The 20,660-nt window shown below is 39.9% G+C and overlaps 1 long non-coding RNA gene across 2 annotated transcripts in view; it reads right to left on the reverse strand.

The window, feature by feature from the left end:
• LOC104992882 overlaps positions 1–20,660 on the reverse strand; it is a 174,345-nt gene that overhangs the window by 80,046 nt on the left and 73,639 nt on the right. Inside the window, exons 2-4 of one of the 2 annotated variants that reach the window (XR_825765.1) lie at positions 19,568–19,615; positions 18,084–18,232; positions 14,825–15,079 (exon numbers count right to left, since the gene is read on the reverse strand). This is a non-coding gene — a long non-coding RNA (uncharacterized LOC104992882). Of the gene's footprint in view, positions 1–14,824; positions 15,080–18,083; positions 18,233–19,567; positions 19,616–20,660 lie in introns of those variants that run through there. The other variant, XR_825764.1, reaches the window with a different exon arrangement.

Raw genomic sequence — 20,660 nt, forward strand, 5'->3', positions numbered from 1 at the left:
TATAGAGATCATGGCATCTGGTCCCATCACTTCATGGGAAATAGATGGGGAAACAGTGTCAGACTTTATTTTTTGGGGCTCCAAAATCACTGCAGATGGTGACTGCAGCCATCAAATTAAAAGACGCTTACTCCTTGGAAAGAAAGTTATGACCAACCTAGATAGCATATTCAAAAACAGAGACATTACTTTGCCCACAAAGGTTCGTCTAGTCAAGGCTATGGTTTTTCCTGTGGTCATGTATGGATGTGAGAGTTGGACTGTGAAGAAGGCTGAGCACCGAAGAATTGATGCTTTTGAACTGTGGTGTTGGAGAAGAGTCTTGAGAGTCCCTTGGACTGCAAGGAGATCCAACCAGTCCATTCTGAAGGAGATCAGCCCTGGGATTTCTTTGGAAGGAATGATGCTAAAGCTGAAACTCCAGTACTTTGGCCACCTCATGTGAAGAGTTGACTCATTGGAAAAGACTCTGATGCTGGGAGGGATGGGGGGTAGGAGGAAAAGGGGACGACAGGATGAGATGGCTGGATGGCATCACTGACTTGATGGACGTGAGTCTGAGTGAATTCCGGGACTTGGTGATGGACAGGGAAGCCTGGCGTGCTGCGATTCATGGGGTCGCAAAGATTCGGACACAACTGAGCGACTGAACTGAACTGATACAAATATAATTCAAAGAGTATAGCTAAAAAACTGGAGAAGGCAATGGCACCCCACTCCAGTACTCTTGCCTGGAAAATCCCATGGACGGAGGAGCCTGGTAGGCTGTAGGCTGCAGTTCCAGGGGGTCGCTAAGAGTCAGACACGACTGAGCAAGTTCATTTTCACTTTTTCACTTTCATGCATTGGAGAAGGAAATGGCAACCCACTCCAGTGTTCTTGCCTAGAAAATCCCAGGGATGGGGGAGCCTGGTAGGCTGCTGTCTATGGGGTCATACAGAGTCAGACATGACTGAAGTGACTTAGCAGCAGCAGTAGCAGCAGCTAAAAAACAATAGAAAAGGTACAGTGAAATATTTAAAATTTATAAATAATCCAAAGAGAAAGCAAGAAAAGAGAAACAAAGAAATAACAAAAAATAGAGAGTGCAGACAGGAAACCAGTAGCAAAATGTTTGACTTAAACTTAGACATATAGTTAAGTAAAAATATATTAAACGTAAATGAGTATAATACAACCCATGGAAAAAATTAAAAATTTCAGGATGAAAATAAACTAAAGACTCAAGAATGGGCTTTTTACAGGAGATACACTTTGACTATAAAATCACAGATATATTGAAAGTAAAAAAATAGGGAAAAAATATGCCATGGGGAAAGTAATTATGAGATTGCCTATGTGTGGGCACGTGTGCTCAGTCACTCAGTCATGTCCAGCTTTTGTGGACTGTGGCCTGCCAGGCCTCTCTGTTCATGTGAATTCTCCAGCAAGAATACTGGAGTGGGTTGCCGTTTCCTTCTCCAGGGGATCTTCCCAAGCCCAGGATCGAACCCACATCCCTTTCATCTCCTGCAATGGCAGGTGGGCTCTTTGCCACCAGCACCACCTTGGAAGCTTGCTTGTGTAGTTATATTGACATCAAACATAGTAAATTGGAAAACAGGAATATCATTACCAGAAATAAACTGGGTCACTTCATAATGAAAAAAAGCATCAATTCATATTGATAAAGATATTCACAACATAAAACAGCCCTATATGTATACTCATTTAATCAGTTTCAAAGTAGGTGAATAAAAAAATAGACCTATAAAGAATACTACATAAACTCAGACTCATATGTGGAGATTTCAATATCTCTCTGTCAGTAATTGACAGGTAAAGCTAACCAAAAAAATCATTACAAATATAGTATATTTAAACAACACTATAAAAAACTTGACTTATATTGACACCAACAGAAAATTATACTGATAACTGTGAATATGGATTTTTTTCAATATATAGGGATTGTTCAACAAGTTACACCACATGATGTACTATAAATTTTAATAGATTAAAAAAATGTTGAAATTTTATAAACTATTTTCTCTAGCATCAATGAAATTCCATTAGAAGTCAGAAACAATAAAATAGATAAGAAAACGTAAAACATTTAAAATTTAAATGATAGGCAAATAACCCAGGGGTCAAATAAAATATCACAAGTGTAATTAGAAATTATTCTAACTGAATGCTAAGGACAAATATTCCATATCAAAATTGGTAGGATGTAACTAAAGCAGCTCTTAGGGGAAATTTGTGTCTTTAAATGCTTGAAAGTGAAAAGAGTAAATTAAAAAAAATAATCTGTAATATAAACTTCCACTTTAAGAAAATAGAGAAACAGTATAGTAAATTCTAAGACAGGAGAAGTGAAGCAATAAAAGACCAAAGCAGAATGAATAAAATGATCAAGCAGAACCAATGAAACAGGAAACAGAAGAACAGAATAGAGAGAAGCAATGAAGAAAATTACCAAAGTAAACAGCTCTTCAAAAAGAATAAAATTGTTAAACTGCTTGCTAGATTGATCAAATAAAAAGAGAGATGGTACAAATTAATAATATCAAGGAGAAAAAGAGAGACATCCTACAAATCCTATAGGAGTTAAAAGGATAATACTAGGATATTTTGAAAAAAAAAAAAAGGCAATAAATTCAACAGCCTAAACAAAATTGACAATTTACTTGGAAAAAAGAAAACGACAACCTTCCAAATAGTAAACAGAAAGGAACTGCAAAGTTTGCATAGTCAGTTCAGGATGCCACAGCAAAATGTCAGAGACGGGGTGGCTTAAGCAATAGAAATTGGTGTCTAACAGTTCTGGAGGCTAAAAGTCCATCAACAAAGTATCAGCTGATTCGGTTTTTGAAGAGAGTTCTCTTCCTGACTTGGAGAAGGAAATGGCAACCCACTCCAGTGTTCTTGCCTGGAGAATCCCTGGGACGGGGAGCCTGGTGGGCTGCCGTCTATGGGGTCGCACAGAGTCGGACACAACTGAAGCGACTTAGCAGCAGCAGCAGCTCTTCCTGACTGGCAGATGGCTGTCCTGATATGACATCACACAGCTTTTCCTGGGCCCCCTGCTGTTTGTCCTGAGGGTGCTGGTGCTATCAGAACAGGACCCCATGATTATGACCTCATTTAACCTTAATTACCCCCTAGATGCATCATCTTTACACAGAGACACAAAGAGGGTTAGGACTTAACATGTATTTTAAAGAACACAAAACTCTATACTTATTAAAACATTAAATATAAAATTTGAAAGTTTCTCATTCTTCCTACCCCCTCAAACAATCAAAGAAAGGAACAAAAAAATCTCTTCAGACCCTGATGCCTTCAGTGGTAACTGCTTTCAAACATTTAAGGAAAAATTACTACCAATGTCACACAATATCTTTCATAACATAGGAAAGAGGAAAAATATCCCAACTTGGTTTATGAGGTCAGCATAACCTTGACACCAAAATATTAAGAAATAGAATAAAGCAATAGCTAAAATATATATTCTGTCTAAATATGATTTTTCCCAGAGAGGCAAGGTTGGTTCAATATTCAAAATTTAAATTCATAATATTAATAGCAAAAAGAGAAAAATCACATGACTACCTCAATCAATGCTAAAAAATCATTTTTAAAAATTCAGTAGTCATTGATAATTGGAGAAGGCAATGGCAACCCACTCCAGTGTTCTTGCCTGGAGAATCCCAGGGACCGGGGAGCCTGGTGGGCTACCGTCTATGGGGTCGCACAGAGTTGGACACGACTGAAGTGACTTAGCAGTCATTCATAATTAAGAAAATAAGAATGCTAGGAATATATAGCTCAGAAAACTAGGAGTATTCTTAACTTAATAAAGTGTTATCTACAAAAATTTTTTATGTATTTGTGATATACTCTTGTCTTTCATGTAAGTGTCCACTAGACCACAGCATTGGTGAGCCACACTTTTTCTTTTTCTTTTAATGAAAAACTGCAAGAAAGATGGAGAAGAGGATTGCACTGAGCAAGGCACCGCAGTGTGGTCCTTAGATCCTTCCAACATTGTGTCGTCCTGAATTTTTCTTTTTTGTCAGCCAGAAAGAACCCACATCTTCCGCATCTCACCTTACCTCAGTCTTGCAGATTTCAGTCTTTTCTTCTCTGGATATTGCCTTCAATATGCTATTCCCAGAGAAAGAAATTAATTACTGCTCTAACTCTTCCAAACTTGCAAATCCTCCTCCTGCTCTGCAGCCATCCAAGGCTCTGAGAGTCACATTCTGACTTGTAATTATACCCATAAGTGGACCAGTTTTATTAACCTTGAAGCTTATACAATTTTGACAGTCCTCTTTAACAAAAATATTAATAATACACAACATCAGATACAAAGTGCAATATTTATTGAAAATGAAACCAGTACAACAAATTGCAAATTTAAAAAAAGATTAATAATTGCCACAAATGTCACTAAATCCAGATTTTTACCACGATAAATTTCAAGTTAACAGTTTGGCATCTCTGTAATACCTTTTTCTTACATTTTTCTACATATACTTTGAGTACTTCTTCATGTAACTAACTTCATAATATTTCACTCTATAGAGAAATTCAAAAGATAGATTTTCTTTTCAACATGGTGATAATTAAGCTCTACCATTTAAACTACTGAACATTTGGGAAAATATTTAAAAAATTACAACTGTCATTAATGACAATTTCATGTAAAATATAGAATTATTGTCAAACATAGGAAAATCTTTCCCAAGTCTTTTTATATAGGAGCTATAAGATTTCAGGGCATTTCAGTTTTTCTAAGGGGTGAAATAGTCTTTGACACCACTCATTAGCCAGTTTGCCTACTTCTGTGTAAGTAACATCAGTATTTTTAGCTCTTTCAACACAAATTGTTTATGTCAAATCACCTAATACTGATTTTCCCCCCAATGTATTGATGCTATTCACTATGTTTGATTATTTGTAGAAGTGTACTTGTAAGAGTGTACTTGAATGCATTCCTACCCCAGAATTGCTAATAATAAATTGACTCTGCACAGAAATAATAGTGAATCATGTAAATGTATCATCATAAACTCAGACTAAACAGACTCCCAATTCATCCTCTAAGGTAGGTCCCCGAAATGACTGGTATCAATGCAGTGTTCTACCCAGCATAAGGGAAAAGGCGAAATAAACAAAGTCAAAAAGGAAAGAGACAGAAATCTTAACCCATTACATTTAAAATATCTTCTGCACAAAATCAGATGACCATGGCATGCGGTGCTGCGCCCTCTCCTTGGGCCTTCAAAGTCTTGAGCAAGTGAGAGGTCCTGAGGCCTAAGCTCCCTCAGTTTCCATGAGAATCAGCCTCTGATTTTGCCTGTAACTATGTTTTCATCTCCGCTGCCATCTATAGATCTACTGAAAGGATATAACATATCTATATTTCCATTCACATTTCTGTTTCATAAATCCTCTTATAGCTAACACAGTGCTCTATGCTTAAAATAGTTTCTTACTTATGGTGAGAGCAAGATATGAGCTTTTAGAATTAGTTGAATTGGACTGAATTTAATTGACAGTGTAAAAAATTTAATTGGGTTGGTTTTTATCCTTTTTATGCCTTATGGCAAATGAGAAGAATGCAGGCTCTAAAATTGCTTACTCGATTTTTTTCTTTTTTTTTTTTTAATTTAGGGAAAGTTATTTCACCTTCCTTAGATTCTGTTTTCCAACCTGTAAAACAGGGAAAATAATATTATGCCTGAGACTGTTAATTGTCTCCCTCTATTCATTTTTGTCTTCTTCTGTAATCAGAGGAGACTTGACTTTGTTGGATGCAGTGCTGCCTAGAATAAAAGCTATGGTTCCTAGACTCTCTTGCACTTAACATCAGATGAATGAGATGTAAACGCCATTAAACTCCTTGCCAGAGACTTTCTGAAGAGATCTGACAGACGTCTCTGCCTTCCTTCATCTTTTCTTCGTCCCGGCACCCAGAACACACATGAGATGCTAGACCTCCGTCTTGGACCGTGAAGGAGAATCGACCACACCTTCGAGCAACTAGAAACACGGGTGGAAAGGCTACTCACCTGGTGGGATTTTGAGAAGCAGAGTCACAGCGGCAGTTGAGCTGCTCTCCTTTACGTATGTTTCTTGCAAGGAAATACTGTCCCCTGTTATTTCTAATAATTATTTCTAAATAATACTGTCGCTATTATTTTGTGCTTCTGTTACTTTCACTGAATTGAATACTAATGACTGCCTTTGCAGGGTTTGTGAAGACTGAATAAGAAAGGTGGCTTATACAGTGTCTTGCATAGACTTGGTGGCTAATCTTAGTAGTTGCTCAGCACTTTTTTTTTAATCTGGATAATTTTGGCTTGTCCGATAAAGTGGCCCTGAAAAGTATTATGTTCCTGATGCTGGCTAGTAAATATCTTCATTTCTTAATTTTCTAAAAATAAGCCTGCTTAATTACATCTGTGGATTAAATTCACTTAGCCTGATCTCTTTTATGAACTGTTAACAGGGGAACCTTCCAGGATGGGATTAAATTTTTGCTACTGTGTAGGTTTCCCAGAATGACCTGGTATGTAATTTTTCCTAGCGTATAATTTTCATCTTATTTTCTATTTTTTCATCTTGCTGCTATCAGCTATAACTTAGATAACATCTTTAAATAGACACCTGGAAGTTTAAAAAAGCAGTGTAATTTTTTTTCTTTTTAATTTATAGCACAAGCATCTGTGTAGACAGTATACAAAATGACCAAATTTTGTCATTTTAATAAAAGTCCATGAATTTGGGTTGGAAGGGGCCTATGCCAGAATCCCCAAGAACCTGAAATAGACGGGGAGAAAATGGCATTATTCTATCTTCCCAAGATAGGCATCTAATTCATATTATTATCATTTGTGAATGGAGGAAATTGTATACATGTTCAGTTCAACCTCCCCAAATTCTCATTTATCAAGCAGGTTTTCTTCAGTTACCATCAGTGGATTATTTCTCTCCTTTTGGACACGTCGTTTGGCTTCATTATCCTGCCAAGTTCTTTGGATCATGACTTATAGCTCTTTTCCACTAAAGATGCAAAATGCAAATAGAGTGTTAGACAGACGAGTAATTTTTCCAGGAGGAGGGCGATGCAGCGGGAGTGGCTCTCCCAGCCTTCCAGGACTTGGCTCTTTCTTCAATTACAGCCCCAACAACTCTCCTCCTTCAGAGCCCCAAGAGGTGACTTGTTAGAGAACGCGCAACACACCATCGGCTCAGGAAGGGCCCCCAAATTAATCTCGCCCGGTACATTAAGAAACACTTCGCTGACATTTGCTGTCCTTGTCAGCCCTAATAAAGAGATTTTTACCTGTATTTGCCTATTCAACACTTCAGCCCCTCAGCCAATTTTGGAAATTATTTCTGATTTATGGCTTTCTCTTAGGCGGGTGTCACCCTGCCTGTCAATTATGCCTCAAAGCAAATGCTAAGTGAATGCGGGCTGGAAAATTAATAAGGGAAACCTTTACTCAAAAACCTAGAAAGAGGCTTCTAAAGAGGATCATTCAGCCTGGCAGTAACTCACTGACTGCCTGTGATATTTATAAGCCAGATAGAGATATGTGGAGAATTTAGTCACACACAGAAGGGAGAAGTATTTTTTTCTCCCTCCATATTTGGAGTTTGGCCATTCTGGAGATTGCAAAAACCATGATGATGGAAGTTCAGTGGCTCAGTCTCTTCAGATAGAGCCTGGGTTATGCCAGGCTTTGAAGAATGAAAACAGTTTTTCTTAATTTTGTTAGTTCAGACGGTTCATTTTAGTGTGTGTGCATGCTCCGTCACTCAGACGTGTCTGACACTTTTGCGACCCCATGGACTGTAGCCCACCAGACTCCTCTATCCATGGTATTTTCCAAGCAAGAATATTAGAGTGGGTTGCCATTTTCTACTCCAGAGGATCTTCTTGACTCAGGGATCGAACCTGAGTCTCCTGCGTTGGATTCTTTACCACTGAGCCATCTGGGAAGCCCATATATAAGATATATGGAGTAATGCAAAATGGAAAATTGTGTGTGTGTGCTAAGTCGCTTCAGTCGTGTCTGACTCGTGTCCTATGAACTGTAGTCCCCCAGGCTCCTCTGTCCATGGGATTCTCCAGGCAAGAATCCTGGAGTGGGTTGCTGTGCCCTTCTCCAGGGAATCTTCCCAATCCACGGATTGAACCCACGTCTCTTGTCTCCTGCATTGGCAGGCAGGTTCTTTAGTACTAGCGCCACCTGGGAAGCCCGAATACTCAGCCATAAAAAAGAATGAAAATGAAATAATGTCATGTGCGGCAATGTGGATGGACCTAAAGATGATCATACTAAGTAAATTAAGTCAGGCAGAAAAGACTACTATATGACACCACTTATATGTGGATTCTAAAAAGGAGTACAAATGAACTTATTTACAAACCACTTACAAACCTAAATACAGACTGTTCATTTCAGCACAAATCCACAGACACCACCTTGTTCTGTTCTTTTTTTTTTTTTAATTGAAGTATGGTTGATTTGCAATATTGTGTTAGTTTGAGGTGCACAGCAAAGTGATTTGACTGTGCATATATCAGCTTCCTAGGTGGTTCGTGGCTCAGTGGTAAGGAACCTGCTTCCCAATGCAGGAGGTTCAGGAGACTTGAGTTTGATCCCTGGGTCAAGAAGATCCTCTGGAGGAGGAAATGGCAACCCACTCGTGTATTCTACCTGGGAAAATCCCATGGACAGAGGAGCCTGGTGAGCTGCAGTCCATGGGGTCACAGAGATTCGAACACAGCTGAGCAACTGAGTTTGCATGCCTGCCTGCATATGTATATATCTATATAATTTTTTTGTTCATTTCCATTACAGTTTATTACAAGATATTGAATATGGTTTCCTATGCTTCACACTAGATCCTGTTGTTTATCTATCTTGTATATGGCAGTTTGCATCCGTTAATCCCATACTTCCAATTTATCCCTCCCCCTGCTTCTCTTTCGGGGAAGGCAATGGCACCCCACTCCAGTATTCTTGCCTGGAAAATCCCATGGATGGAGGAGCCTGGAAGGCTGCAGTCCATGGGGTCGCTAAGAGTCGGATACGACTGAGTGACTTTCACTTTTCACTTTCATGCATTGGAGAGGGAAATGGCAACCCACTCCAGTGTTCTTGCCTAGAGAATCCCAGGGACGGGGGAGCCTGGTGGGCTGCCGTCTATGGGGTCGCACAGAATCGGACATGACTGAAGTGACTCAGCAGCTGCTTCTCTTTTGGTACCCATAAGTCTGCTTTCTATGTCCATGAGTCTGTTTCTGTTTTGTAAATAAGTTCATTTGTAAGATATTTTTAAGATTCCACATGTAAGTGACACCATATTGTACTTGTCTTTCTCTGTCTGACTTACTTCAATTGGTATGATCATCTTTTGGTCCATCCAATGTACACCTGGAGAACACAATTTTCCAGTTTTCTGGCATTGGGAGGCTTTGATCCTCAACAGCTATGTGGACGTTAGATTCCAAAGAAAACACAAAGAGTAAAGATAAAACTCCAGATTTATTAATATGTATTGTTTTAGATTAGACACCTGCTTTTAATTGTCAAATTAAATAACATAACTAAAGTTTCAGAATATTGTGCCTTGTTATTGAGTTTTGGCCAATATCAGTCAAATTGATCATTAAATTTACAATTGTGTGTGTGTTAGTTGCTCAGTTGTGTCCAACTCTTTGCAACCCCATGGTCTGTCCATGGAATTCTCTGGGCAAGAGTACTGGAGTGGATTGCCTTTCCCTTCTCTAGGGGATCTTCCCAATCCACAGATCAAACCCAGGTCTCTTGCATTGCAGGCAGATTCTTTACCATCTGAGTGATTAAGGAAGCTAAATTTACAATTAAATTGATAATTTCTCTGTTCCCTCAAAAGCTTTGAAAGTAGTAGTATTTTTAGTTTTATTTGAGAAGAAACTGGAAATCATAAAAGTTCAGTCCTTATCCCAATTCTAATACTCTTCTTGTGACTGAGCCTGGATTTGAACCTGTCTTTCTGACTTTTAAGTTCCTCTGTATACACACGTGCATACCCATGCACACATACGCACTGGAAGCAAGAACATGATTGTTTAGAACTTAATGATCTTATGTCTTCCTACAAATTAGTAGTAAGGGAAGATCAAAGGAAATGGAAAAAGGAAAATATCAGATATTAATAGCAAATTAGAAAGAGGTTAGCGAGAAGAGGAATCTAGGGAAAACCTTTCTACTGAGTTATGTTTGTGAAGTGTATCACTCTGGGACAAGGTTTTCTCAGCATGCACGTTTTAAACCATTTTTACATGCCCCATGTTGCTTGTCAGCAGGGATTTGAAAGGGATAAATGTAACCCCTTGAGGTTTCACAGCTTTGCACTTTGAAGAAATGAGCAATCCTTCGCCAGTTATCAAAAAACCAACATTTCTCAGAGAGATGGATGTAGCAACTTTTGGAATTACACAAGTGGAGGTAGCAAATGCTGGGCTCCAAAACCACTGCAGATGGTGACTGCAGCCACAAAATTAAAAGACGTCTGATCCTTGGAAAGAAAACTATGACAAACCTAGACAGAATATTAAAATCAGAGACATCGCTTTTCCCACAAAGGTCCATATAAACAAAGCTATGGTTTTTCCAGTAGTCATGTACAGATGTGAGACTTGGACCGTAAAGAAAGCTGAGCATGGAAGAACTGATGCTTTTGAATTGTGGTGCTGAGAAGACTCTTGAGAGTCCTTTGGACACTAAGGAGATCAAACCAATCAATGCTAAAGGAAATCAACCCTGAATATTCATTGGAAGGACTGATTATGAAGTTGAAGCTCTAGTACTTTGGACACCTAATGTGAAGAGCCAACACATTGGAAAAGACCCTGAGGCTGGTAAAGATTGAAGGCAGGAGGAGAAGGGGGTGAGAGAGGGTGAGATGGTTGGATGGCATCACCGAGTTGATGGACATGAGTTTGAGGAATCTCTGGGAGTTGGTGAGGGACAGGGAAGCCTGGTGTGCTGTAGTCCATGGTGTCACAAAGAGTCAGACACGACTGAGTGACTAAACTGAACTAAAGATACTGAAAGATTGACCCATGGGGTGTCATAAGTTTTGCCTGTGCTCTACTTGCAGTTCAGTTTTCTTTGCCCAGAGCTGTTTTCCTTAGTATTCCGGATCCTCCCTCCTTCCAAAGTAAGCACTGGCTTTCTAAATTGACCTTTGGAGAAGCATTATTGCATGGGTGAATCCTCAGGACCTGCAGCCCGAGCTCCATGCTGGCCATTGTACCTTTAGGAGCTCTGCTTTCAAATTCCGGAGATGACAAACTCCACTTGCTCCCTTGAACACCGATGCGTTGGCTACTGATGGGTTTTTCTAAAGGAGACAGTTGGCATAGTGGTTGAGCCCACTCCCTCTGCTCAGTACTGTGTTCTATTCCATCAGCTCTCCTGCCTGAAGAAATAGATCCTGACCACAGTCAGTTCAGTTCAGTTCAGTCACTCAGTCGTGTCTGATTCTTTTCGACCCCATGAATCGCAGCACGCCAGGCCTCCCTGTCCATCACCAACTCCCGGAGTTCACCCAGACTCACGTCCATTGAGTCAGTGATGCCATCCAGCCATCTCATCCTCTGTCATCCCCTTCTCCTCCTGCCCCCAATCCCTCCCAGCATCAGACTCTTTTCCAATGAGTCAACTCTTAGCATGAGTGGCCAAAGTATTGGAGTTTCAGCTTTAGCATCAGTCCTTCCAAAGAAATCCCAGGGCTGATCTCCTTCAGAATGGACTAGTTGGATCTCCTTGCAGTCCAAGGGAATCTCAAGACTCTTCTCCAACACCACAGTTCAAAAGCATCAATTCTTCGGCGCTCAGCTTTCTTCACAGTCCAACTGTCACATCCATACATGACTACTGGAAAAACCATAGTCTTGACTAGACAGACCTTTGTTGGCAAAGTAATGTCTCTGCTTTTCAATATTCTATCTAGGTTGGTCATAACTTTCCTTCCAAGGAGTAAGCGTCTTTTAATTTCATGGCTGCAGTCACCATCTGCAGTGATTCTGACCACAGTAGGTGTGAACAATTCTTCCTCTGAGAAAAGACAACCCAAGATTCCTGGCTTGTTGCAGCTACAATGCTGCTTCTTAGCTTAACAAAGGGAAAAGGAATGCTTCTTTGAAAATATTCAATTACAAATTAAGAATTATAACTTCTTGACATTGATAAACAGTCAATAAATATGGATTGAGATAGGAAAATAAAACAATTTCAAATTCATAGGCAATATTATCTAAACTTTTCATATTGAGACCCCCATCAGAAAAAGAAGAATTTAAAGATTATCCACAGTATGTTGTTGGTGTTCAGCTGCTCAGTCATGTCATACTCAATTCTTTGCGACCCTATAAACTGCAGCATGCCAGGCTTCCCTGTCCTTTACTGTCTCCCAGAGTTTGCTGAAATCCATTTCCATTGAGTCAGTAATGCCATCCAACAATCTCATCCTCTGTCACCTGCTTCTTCTCCTGCCCTCAGTCTTTCACAGCATCAGGGTCTTTTCCAATAAGTGGGCTCTTGGCATTAGGTGGCCAAAGTACCAGAGCATTGGCTTCAGCATCAGTCCTTCCAGTGAATATTTAGGGTTGATTTCCTTAAGGATTTTCTGGTTTGATCTCCTTCCTGTCCAAGGGACTCTCAAGAGTCTTCTGTAGCACCACAGCTCAAAAGCATCAATTCTTCAGTTCTCAGCCTACTTTATGGTCCAACATTTACATCTGTACATGACTACTGGAAAAACCATAGCTTGGATTATAGGGACCTTTGTCGGAAAAGTGATGTCTCTGCTTTTTAATACACTGTCTAGGTTTGGCATAGCTTTTCTTCCAAGGAGCAAGTGTCTTTTAATTTTGTGGCTGCAGTCACCATCCACAGTGATTTTGGAGGCCAGGAAAATAAAATCTGTCACTTTTCCCACTTTTTATATGTAAATTATACATGTGTGAGGGCTTCCCTGGTGACTCAGATGGTAAAGAATCTGCCTGCAATCCAGGAGATCCAGGTTCAATGTCTGGGTTGGGAAGATCCCTTGGAGAAGGGAATGGCAACCCACTCTTGGAGAATTCCACTGACAGAGGAGCCTGGCGGGCTACTGTCCACGGGGTCACAAAGAGTATTATAAAACCTACCTAAATATGCAGATTTTAAAAGGATGAACAAAAGCTAAGTAGAAAAAGAATTTTATCCAGCAAAAGATCATCTTGCATAGTTGTGCATACTCACAGATGCACCAGCCATGCTCCAGAGAGCTCTATTCTCAAGAAAGTTCAAGATACATTTCCTCTGCTGCTCCTTGCAGTCACTATTCAAACTTATATCACACTGAACTTTCTGATCTGGTCATCACTCCAACTTACCTGTGGTGTGAGATTACAGAGGCCTTCAGAGAAATTGACGAGTTCTGTGCATGCAGACTTTTAACAGAATAAAACGAAGCAAAATGTGTGGTTGTTTCTGTTTCACACATAGGGGACCCTAAACAAAGCATGGCTAAAAGAGAGAGAGAGTTCTCATGATCTGTAAGAGCAGAGTCCCTTGGACTGCAAGGAGATCCAACCAGTCCATCCTAAAGGAAATGAGTCCTGAATATTCATTGGAAGGACTGATGCTGAAGCAGAAACTCCAATACTTTGGCCACCTGATGCAAACAATTGACTCATTGGAAAAGATCTTGATGCTGGGAAAGATTGAAGGCAACAGGAGAAGACGGTGGCAGACGATGAGGAGGCTGGACGGCATCAATGAACATACATCTGAGCAAACTTGGGGAGATAGTGAAGGACAGAGAGGTCTGGAGTGCTATAGTCCACGGGGTCACAGGGTCAGACAAGTCTTGGCAACTGAACAATAAGATCAGTATTAGAAAGAATGCAAGAAATCAGGAGAGGGACATAAAACATGGCTGCCTGGCCCTGAGTAAGCAAGGCAGGTTCCACTGGCGTGTGTGTTCACTAAAACCTTTGTACACATGCCAAAATTCAGGCTGCCCATAATGTTCATGGATTGTGTCATCTAATGCTATCAACAAATTGTTTAGCTAACTTAGTGTAAGAATTTTATCACAACTGTATATTTCCTACTTATATATCAGAAATAAAAACCCGATATTCAACCCTTACAATCTTTTGAACAGAGAAACTGGATTTTTAAATACGTGTTTGTAAATAACTGGGATTATCATTACCTTGTAAATTCAATGTGGGGGGAGCAGCCTGCTGGGTTCATTTTTGATTAGTTTTGGCAACTGGTTAGAATTTCCCTATTTTTCCCCCTCCCAGAAAAGAACTATGAACAAAGATCTGCAAGCTTCCCAATCTATCATTCCAGTTCAGAAAATGTCATTTTTCTCCTTGACCAAAATGCCTCCCAGCTGTCTACTCCTGCCCTCAGCCCAAACAAATCTCAAATAGTTTCGCTCAGTGATAGGAAGACATCCTTTGTCTGACACTCCAGAATTGGTGTTAGGCTAAATGCTCAGGATAGCATGAAATAGCCAGTGAAAAATGAAAATATCCCAGTGACAACACAAGAGAATATTCTATTATCTGAGGTACCAATTGCAAAAGGATAAAATACCAGACACAAAGAATATGTGCTTTGTTGGGCCGTATGTCTTTGTAATTGCCCTCGATGGTATAATCATGAAGGCAGGATTTCATCTCCCCCTAAATACTGTGCATACAATAACGGCTTTCAAAATTTCACAGCACGTGCCTATGATGGTCAAAGACCAGGAAGTTACTATTGATCATTCAAGAGAGCTGGAGTTTTGTAAGAGTGACTTGAAGGATTTTGAGTCTGAACATGACTCAGATGAAGCCACAAAACCGACTGTGGTTTTCCTCTGTCTTCAAGATCACCACTGTCCCACAAGGCTGTGACACTGGATCAGCATATTTGTGGATGCTTCTGTTCTTCCAGGTCTCATGAAGTTAATAAATGCATTTGTTTCTCTCTCCTCAGAGCTATGGGTTCCCCTGGTAGTTCAGTGGTGAAGAGTCTGCCTGCAATGCAGAGACACGGGCTCAATCCCTGAATTGGGATGATACCCTAGAGAAGGAAATGGCTACCCATTTCTGTATTCTTGCCTTGGAAATCCCATGGACAGAGGAGCCTGGTGGGCTAGAGTCCATGAGGTGGCCAAAAATCACACACAGCTTAGAGACTAAACAGTACCAACAACCTCAGAGACACACACCTTAAAAACAGATGGCTAACAAACACATGAAAAGATGCTCAACATCACTCATTATCAGAGAAATGCAAATCAAAACCACTATGAGGTACCATTTCACACCAGTCAGAATGGCTGCGATCCAAAAGTCTACAAGCAATAAATGCTGGAGAGGGTGTGGAGAAAAGGGAACCCTCTTAAACTGTTGGTGGGAATGCAAACTAGTACAGCCACTATGGAGAACAGTGTGGAGATTCCTTAAAAAACTGGAAATAGAACTGCCTTATGATCCAGCAATCCCACTGTTGGGCATACACAATGAGGAAACCAGAACTGAAAGAGACATGTGTACCCCAATGTTCATCGCAGCACTGTTTATAATAGCCAGGACATGGAAGCAACCTAGATGTCCATCAGCAGATGAATGGATAAGACAGCTGTGGTACATATGCACAATGGAGTATTACTCAGCCATTACAAAGAATACATTTGAATCAGTTCTAATGAGATGGATGAAACTGGAGCCTATTATACAGAGTGAAGTAAGCCAGAAAGAAAAACACCAATACAGTATCAGATCAGATCAGTCGCTCAGTCGTGTCCGACTCTTTGCAACCCCATGAATCGCAGCACGCCAGGCCTCCCTGTCCGTCACCAACTCCTGGAGTTCACTCAGACTCACGTCCATCGAGTCAGTGCGCATATATATGGAATTTAGAAAGATGGTAACAATAACCCTGTATACGAGACAGCAAAAGAGATACTGATGCATAGAACAGTCTTTTGGACTCTGTGGGAGAGGGAGAGGGTGGGATGATTTGGGAGAATGGCATTGAAATATGTATAATACCATATATGAAACGAGTTGCCAGTCCAGGTTTGATGCACGATACTGGATGCTTGGGGCTGGTGCACTGGGAAGAGGGTATGGGGAGGGAGGATGGAGGAGGGTTCAGAATGGGGAACACATGTATACCTGTGGCAGATTCATTTTGATATATGGCAAAACCAATACAATATTGTAAAGTTAAATAAAATAAAATTTTAAAAAAATCTTATAAAAAAAAAATCAGGTGGAAAAAACCCAATCAATGTGAGCAAATTAAGCCATTCCAGAACTATCTTTCACCTAAGAACCAAAAGAAATCCATAAGATAAAGAGTTGTGTCACCAAGTAAGCTTAGAATTTAGCCAGGATGACCAATTATAAACTTGAAACACTGAAAATCAGAGTAACTGAAATGTGTATATTATCGACAGATTTCCCTATGATAGTACAGAATAACCTAATAACATATGTGTGTTACATTATCATTGTCGAATTGTGTGATATATTAGCCTTGTAAAGGCTCAACAAAAACTTATACTTTTATATTTGCATAGCATATTATCATTGTAAAGTGGATAAAAATAGAAAACTGTAAGGAAGATAATAAATCACCCTTCATTCTAGTACTTGGTGATAACTTCCATTGATGACTTTTATTGTGCAGACTATAAAACTTAGTTTCCTAGATTTTACATTCACAATCACAATATAGGCCCTTAGCCGCTGCTGCTGCTAAGTCATGTCAGTCGTGTCTGACTCTGTTGTGACCCTATAGACGGCAGCCCACCAGGCTCCCCTGTCCCTGGCATTCTCCAGGCAAGAACACTGGAGTGGGTTGCCATTTCCTTCTCCAATGCATGAAAGTGAAAAGTGAAAGTGAAGTCACTCAGTTGTGTCCGACTCTTCAGGACCCCATGGACTGCAGCCTACCAGGCTCCTCCGTCCATGGGATTTTCCAAGCAAGAGTACTGGAGTGTGGTGCCATTGCCTTCTCCCAGGCCCTTAAACATACTTTAATTGCTGCATAAAACAGTATTGCATTGGTATTACATAATTTATTTACTCAACCTTTTCTATTCTAATATACTTATTCATTAATTGATTTAATATTCTATAAGGAAAATTTAAAAAAATAACATGTTTATACATTAGATTATTCATTAGGATAGACACCTAAGGATGTTATTACTTGGCCAAAAGCTATGGAGATTTTTAAGTCTCTTGATTATTAATACTAAATTGTTTTCAACAATAAAGTAATTTTAGTTATAATAATGATTATTTCAGGGGGAGAAATTGTATGTAAAATATAAAAATATTTGACTCAGTACCCCTAGTCTTTAGAGTTTTGACTGATGAAGACAGGGAAAATGGGAGGATAAAAGTAGTCAGGAGGGAAGCTGGAAGTATTTTAATTTCTTAAGCATTTATATGTGTCAGCTTTCCCTACAGTGAATGGTTCTGTTCCTCAGATTCATATTTGCCTACCCATTAAAATAACCAATCAAGTATCGTAGTCAAAATGATTTGTCCTCTTGTTACCTCATCACTCATAAATAAATCATCCAATAAGTATTTTCATTTTTTAGTGAAAATATTTTAGGCCAATTCCAGTCAATAAATCAGTGGTTCTTCACTTTTTTATGATTGAGAATATGGAAATATATGAAAGCTATTGATTCTTCTAGAAAATGTACACACACACACAGAATTTTGCATCCATTGGCAGGGCTCCACAGATCTCATGATCTTTCTGCAGTCCCCTCTATGTAGTCTTTTGATTAAAAAGCCTAAGACAATAGCTCTTTGAAACATTTGAAAGAGAATAAAGAGACAGTATTTTAATGCCATAACCAAATGTCTTATTCTTTAACATTCACAGAATCATCAAATTCTATTACTGGAAAAAATTATAATGATATTTGGTTAAGTAATCTACACATTTAGGGGGACACAAGTTCCCTTTAGAACAGGATGAAAGCAATTGGAAAAAAAAAAAAGGCACCTTTTTCCCCAGGGAGAAGTATTCACAGTCACAGTCAGCCACAGCGATGACATAGCACTGCTGGGTTCAAGTCGTGGGTTCAAACTTCTGAATTCTCCCCTTAGTGTCCAAAGAGTCACACTGACAGTCATTGAGTTCCACTCCACCATCTGCTCAGTTGTACAGATGAAAAAAACAGGCTAGAGTAGGTAAGAGATTTGTTCCCACTCACAAAAGGAGTGGATAGCAATGCTGGCACTCGTCTACATTTTATGATCTCTCAATTGATACAATTTTGGACCCATTTTACAGATCGGAAAATTGAAATTCAAAGAAGGAAAATTACTTACCATCATCCTATTTCACATGACAAACAGCAGAAAAGAAAGTGACTACATTTTCAGGCTCTTGAGTTATACCTGAGTTTATGGCCCTTTTCTTCCAAGAAGAAAATAAATTTGTTTTGGAGAATTACATCTTAGGAATAGGTCAGTTAACTGAAGGTGGTCAAGTTAGTTATTTTGCTCAAATAAAGCATTTTCACTGAAATACTTTGTAATGAACTATAGAAAGTCCATGTTTAAAAGCTGCACAGGTGTATTTGCATACCTGGGTAACTTACCAGTGCAGGTGTTAGCTTCTCCCTGTGCTTATCCAATTTGCATCAGCAAATACGAACTGACTTCTCACCGAGAGCTTGCCCTTTTGCCCTTTCAAGGCTGACCCTTCCAGTTCTGAAGTTGACAGTAATTATCTGGTTTAACTTTTGAATATGGAATGTCTACAACCAAAGTTCTTCAAATAAATTAAATACTTCTTCCCTCAGGCCCACTAATTTACACCACGTATGGAAAGAAGATATAAAAATGCCCTGGTTTTGATAAGGTCTTTTATAGAGCCTAGTTTCCAATTTGGGAGCACAGAAGTGAGATGCCACAAATTGTCAGGAAGCCCACCTTCTTGAAACCAACATATCAATAAATATGTAGACAACCAGGTCCACTGGGCATCACTGCCCATCACCCACTAGTCGTTTAATCATATCACCACTCTCAGAATCATCAGAGGCAATTTAATCAAATGGTGCCTAGCCACTGGGTAATTGTTTTCTAGGCCTGTTAGAAAAATAAAGGTTGGCATTTATTAAATGCATATCCTCTTGCCTGTTGATTGCTCTGCTAATTTCTTGTTTGTAATCCTTTGTTCTAGCTTTCAAGAGAAGGCTGAATTCCAGCCTAGTGAATCAGTACCCAGAGGGACAAATTAAAATAGAGAGCTATGTCGGGGGCCTCCAGGGTTGAGACCCCAGAAAACTCAGGTCATAAAGCAGAGGGGTCATCCACAAGTGAGCCAGAATTCGTTTTCCTTTGCACATTTTCTGCTTTTCTGCTGGATACATTTAAGAGGTCTATTTGCTTTATATGGCCATTTTCTGTCACTCATACAATGAAAATCAGGACAGTCCACACACAGAAGATAACTTTTGTGTCCATTTCAAAACTGACCTGAAACAGTGGAGATGTACTTCTCAGGACTGCACCCGTAGTCAGCTGCTAGAGGAGAAAAATAAAGAAAGTGTTGGTTTTTAAAATATTTATTTATTTCTTTGTCTGCACTGGGTCTTAATTGCAGCATGGGGATCAGTTCACTGGCCAGGGATGCAGCCTACGCCCCATGTATTGTGAATGCAGAGTCTGAGTGACTGGACCTCCGGGGAAGTCCCAAGAACAGGTTTGCATGTGTGCCAAGTCTCTTCAGTCGTGTCTGACTCTTTGCGACCCCATGGACTGTAGCCCACCAGGCTCCTCTGTCCATGGCATTGTTCAGGCAAGAGTACTGGTGTGGTCTGCCATTCCCTCCTCTAGGATCTTCCATACCCAGGGATCCAAGCTGCATCGCGGTGAGTTCTTAACCACTAGTGTCACCTGGGAAGCCCCAAGAAAAGGTTTAAACACAAGGATTTTGATTCAGTTTAAAAATCATTTCATCTTGTTATGGATTAACTAAAATGGCCACAAGTATTTTTCAGCAGCTACATGCTTCTTTCTACAGAGATCATTGACATACACCATGCAATCCTACCATTGTTAATTAAGTGGGCAGATCATCAGACCACTGATTACAAGAAACACCACTGTAGCTATCATATGTTGTTTGACCAAATGGTGTGGTCTTTGGTAAAATTTTTGTTTAGAAGGGAGAGAAAGGAAAGAATCTTTTTCCACACGGATGTTCTCACCAGTGTATCAGACTTCTAGTTATCTGAACTCAGAGAGACATGGGATGGGCAAAATTAAGTGGTCAGATCATGGAAGGGTTGAGTTCCTACTAAGTGATGATCCTGAATGAATTTTTTCCTCACTGAGCTTAAGCTCAAAGACCCTGATGCTGGGAAAGATTGAGGGCAGGAGGAGAAGGGGAAGACAGAGGATGAGATGGTTGGATGGCATCACCGACTCAATGGACATGAGTCTGAGAAAACTCCGGGAGTTGGTGATGGACAGGGAGGCCTGGCGTGCTGCAGTCCATGGGGTCTCAAAGAGTCAGACACGACTGAGTGACTGAACTGACTGAACTGAGCTTAAGCTAACTCATCTG

The sequence above is a fragment of the Bison bison genome, unplaced genomic scaffold, assembly GCF_000754665.1.
Source record: "Bison bison bison isolate TAMUID 2011002044 unplaced genomic scaffold, Bison_UMD1.0 scf7180017864227, whole genome shotgun sequence".
Taxonomy (NCBI): domain Eukaryota; kingdom Metazoa; phylum Chordata; class Mammalia; order Artiodactyla; family Bovidae; genus Bison; species Bison bison.